This window comes from Notothenia rossii, assembly GCF_949606895.1.
Source record: "Notothenia rossii genome assembly, chromosome: 11".
Lineage (NCBI taxonomy): Eukaryota > Metazoa > Chordata > Actinopteri > Perciformes > Nototheniidae > Notothenia > Notothenia rossii.
In genome coordinates this window covers 1556906-1561905 of record NC_136910.1, presented here as the reverse complement: position 1 = coordinate 1561905, position 5000 = coordinate 1556906, and the positions used below count along the sequence as shown (strand labels likewise).

Below are 5000 nucleotides of genomic sequence, written 5' to 3'. Positions count from 1 at the left end.
TGATTCCAGATGAGCTTTTTTCCTCCTAAATAATGTTTGTAACGTTTATTTTTTAGTAATAATGTTGAGGTTTGGACCAAACGTTGCAAAGGTGTCACTTTAGGGTCATGTCCCACTATCTTTACAAACCAAAATGTGTGGAGCCAGCTCATTCATCTCAGAAAATATCCTGTCTGTTTTTCTGAAAATAGCTTTTCCTAGAATATCACCGTCCTCCTTGGTCTTTATTATTTATGCTTTCAACCTGAACTCACCCCAGTTCCCCCCAGGAGTTCATGGACAAACATGTTGAGGACACTCTGTGCTTTCCTCTGAAGCGTTAACGTTTAAATAGACCTGATCAGACTGTGTGTTACTTTATTAGAAGAGAACATGTTGTCCCTTTTCTGTCCACATGCAGCTCAGACTTGAACACATCATTATTCTGGAGCTCTCCATGTTGTGATGTTCACAGAGCTCTTCATCTCTCTCATACTGCTGTGCTGCAGCACCTCTTTTCACCCTCTGTCGGAAACCAGAGCTGCTCTGATTGGTTAGCTGGTCTATCTGTTGTGATTGTGTTTGATTCAATGTTTTGGCAGAAACAACAACATTCACTCCGATTTGACCGGCATGTTTAACAACAGAGAGGTTGCCTACATCAATGTATTGATATTCCTTTAGTTCAGAAAGGTCCAGTGGTTAATGTTGTGATATTTCAGCAGAAAAAGGTGTGAAATCGCCCTGAGAAAAAAGCTGCAAACCCTCTGTAACCCGACAGAAGTTCAGGCTGTAGTGGAGCCTGCATATTTCTCCGTTAAAACTTGACACCAGCACTTCAGAGTTCAAGTGTTTAGTGGAGAAACAGAGAGTGCGATCCAAACGCTGAGAGTTTCTAGCATTCACCTGCAGGAGGCGAGGAGCTTTCAAATCCGTCAGAAGTTTGAACTCTATTTGCAATTCATGCACAGTTTCATGCATTTCTGTGTTTGAAGTTTAGAGGATGTGATTTCTGGAGGAAGGAATCCAAACTTAAAGGTCCCATGTCATGCTTCTCTGGTTCTGACCCGTCCCCTTGTGTTCTGTAGCTTCTGCATGGGAACGGTCTGCAGAGTCAAAACCCTCAAAGTACACCCTGTAGGGAGTAAAACTCTAACACAGAGAAGACCTGTCTGCCCCTGAACGCCTCGCTGGACATTTCTCTTTTTCTTCCTGGGTACAGTGACGTAAGGGCTACCTCCTATTTTTCTCAGCTGCAGCTCAGCGGATTTCGCAGCCTGAGACAGCGGGACACGGCGAGGCCCGGCCCGTGTGTGTGTGTGTGTGTGTGTGTGTGTGTGTGTGTGTGTGTGTGTGTGTGTGTGTGTGTGTGTGTGTGTGTGTGTGTGTGTGTGTGTGTGTGTGTGTGTGTGTGTGTGTGTGTGTGTGTGTGTGTGTGTGTGTGTGTGTGTGTGTGCGTGCGTGCGTGCGTGCGTGCGTGCGTGCGTGCGTGCGTGCGTGCGTGCGTGCGTGCGTGCGTGCGTGCGTGCGTGCGTGCGTGTGTGTGTGTGTGTGTGTGCGTGCTCGGGCCGGGCCTCGCCGTGTCCCGCTGTCTCCCAGACCCCACGCAGCATTCTCACCTGTTTGTCATCACTGGTGTCATTTCCTGGTTGCTAACAAACGCCACTGTAACACCTAATCACTGATGTTCAGCTGTAACGGTGGTGGACTCATCAGAACAGAGTGGGCGAGCTGACCAATCAGAGCACACTGGGCTCACAGGGAGGGGGCAGGAGCTCCAACAAGCCGTGTAGGACAGAGAGTGAATACACATACTATACAGAGATGCTGTATGAGAAACCAATGAGAGTTTGGAACATTGAACAATATAAATCTATTCTAGTCGACCTCAACAATGGAACTATGATCAGTGGAAAGGGCCATGACACGGGACCTTTAACTCTTAGCCCACCCACATGATGAGATTTATTATATATGTAGTATTTATAAACAGGCTTTCCATTGATTTGCTGCATGATGTGAACAGGTCAAAAATAAACAAGATATGAGCCAAAAACTGAAGTTTCAAACTTTTTCTGACAAGTTTATAAACAGTAAGTCTATATCTAAAAAACCAAGTGTTTTTTTTATATTTTAAAGTTTGAATTGTGAATAAAGATATATAAACATTCACAGATCCTTCTCTCTCTGCTAAACAGACTTTCAGAAATATGCCGTTAAAACAACTCAAAATCATCTTAAAAATTCATCCAATTTACTTGTTTATAACAAAAGATTGGAAAACTAAAAGTAGATGTGAGTACATGTGTAAATATGTTGATCAGGATTAAAGTCTGCTTTAAAGAACATATGTTGTCAATACGTGTTTAAGTTAAAGTTTGGAGACTCCGCAGTTATAATAATAATACACGAGAAAATACTTCATAGACATCTGCTCATGAATACAAACTGTTCCAGACAGCCGGCAAATTATTAATATGATTCCTCCAGCTCTTTCAGAAAGATGTGTTGCAGGTGGTGATTTCATGAAATTACAGTTTCCTCCTCCTCCGCGTAAATCACAGCTTTCTGCAGAACTTCAAATGAAGCCGGTTCAGCATCATCTTCATTCTCCTCTTCATCATCACATCAGAGAGAAACACAAAATACCTTCTTGTGAAATGCCTTTAACAAATTGGTTCTTTAAGATAAACCAACATGAGGGGGGTTTGTTGGGGACTATTTTCTTTGGCGGATTAATACACATGGTGCTCTAGTGCATAATCGTATTTCATATTTTATTCAACGCATAATAATAAAAGTAAAAAACAACTGATAAACTTTAAAATAGGGATTCCTGTTTATTTCTGTCAGTTGTTTTTATTTATTCCAGTTGTAGGAGCGTAAAGTCTACGACTGCATTCAAATATTTTTCAAGACTTTTTTCTAGAAAGTAAAACAAAAGACATGATTATAAGAAAAAAGCCAGGAATCTAAAAAAAATTCATCTGACTTTTTTTATGAGTAAAAGTCAGAACGATGAGATTTTGAGAAAAAAGTCAGAATTTGGAGATTTTTGATAAAAAGTCAGAATTTGGAGAAAAAAGTCAGAATTGTGCGATTTTTGACAAAAAGTCAGAATTTGGAGATCGTTGACAAAAAGTCAGAATTTGGAGATCGTTGATAAAAAGTCAGAATTTGGAGATTTTTGATAAAAAATCAGAATTTGGAGGTCGTTGATAAAAAGTCAGAATTTGGAGATTTCGCAAAAAAGTCAGAATTTGGAGAAAAAAGTCAGAATTGTGCGATTTGCAGTAAAAAGTCTAAATGTTCAGATTTGAAAAAAAGTCTGAATTTTGACATCTTGATGAAAAAGTTGAACATTTTGAGAAAAAAAGTCAGTTATAATTTATAGCATGTCCTCTGAGCTCTGTGTCTGGCTTTGCATCTGTTCTTTAAACCATTCCCAGTGAATTCGTGTTGTTCCATCGTGACAGCCTCTCAGGCGCTGCTTGGTCTCCTGCAGCTTCTCTTCTTCAGGCTGTTAAATGTCAGGACTTGGTATCAGCGCGATCAGAGGCCATAACGAACACATCTCAAAGCATTTCCTCTCCGCATTGAATGCACCGTCACCCTCTCGACGGGAAGCTCGGGAACATCCACTTGTTTCTTTTTGCCAATCTATCTAGTGTATGAATACATAATGTTATCTCCCATCTACTCGTCCTCCTTCCTCTTCCATCTATTTCCTCGTCTCAGGATCAAATCCGATCCGACACTTCCATCAGCGTGTTGCTGCGTTCAGAGCGAACGCAGAGAGCGACACGGCGTGTTTACAGACGTCCGATGCATGGAGTGCAGCTGGATATGAGATTCAGCTTCTTTCACGCGTTTGAGATGTTTCATTCTGAGGGACCTCCTTGTTTTACACGTGTACCATCTTCCCATGTTCACGTCTTTGTTTACACATGTCTTTATTCACACATGTCTTTGTTTACACATGTCTTTGTTTACACATGTCTTTATTCACACATGTCTTTATTCACACATGTCTTTGTTTACACATGTCTTTGTTTACACATGTCTTTGTTTACACATGTCTTTATTCACACATGTCTTTATTCACACATGTCTTTATTCACACATGTCTTTGTTTACACATGTCTTTGTGTCTTTGTTTACACATGTCTTTGTTTACACATGTCTTTATTTACGCATGTCTTTGTTTACACATGTATTTATTCACACATGTCTTTGTTTACACATGTCTTTGTTTACACATGTCTTTATTCACACATGTCTTTATTCACACATGTCTTTGTTTACACATGTCTTTATTCACACATGTCTTTGTTTACACATGTCTTTGTTTACACATGTCTTTATTCACACATGTCTTTATTCACACATGTCTTTGTTTACACATGTCTTTATTCACACATGTCTTTATTTACACATGTCTTTGTTTACACATGTATTTATTTACACATGTCTTTGTTTACACATGTCTTTGTTTACACATGTCTTTATTCACACATGTCTTTGTTTACACATGTCTTTGTTTACACATGTCTTTATTCACACATGTCTTTATTCACACATGTCTTTGTTTACACATGTCTCTATTTACACATGTCTTTATTCACACATGTCTTTGTTTACACATGTCTTTGTTTACACATGTCTTTATTCACACATGTCTTTGTTTACACATGTCTCTATTTACACATGTCTTTATTCACACATGTCTTTATTTACACATGTCTTTGTTTACACATGTCTTTGTTTACACATGTCTTTATTCACACATGTCTTTGTTTACACATGTCTTTGTTTACACATGTCTTTATTCACACATGTCTTTGTTTACACATGTCTCTATTTACACATGTCTTTATTCACACATGTCTTTATTTACACATGTCTTTGTTTACACATGTCTTTGTTTACACATGTCTTTATTCACACATGTCTTTGTTTACACATGTCTTTGTTTACACATGTCTTTATTCACACATGTCTTTGTTTACACAAGTCTTTGT

General features: G+C 39.2%; 1 protein-coding gene across 1 annotated transcript in view; it reads left to right on the top strand.

The window, feature by feature from the left end:
- Window positions 1-5000, top strand: part of LOC307024818 (glutamate receptor ionotropic, delta-1-like) — a 558994-nt gene that overhangs the window by 530396 nt on the left and 23598 nt on the right.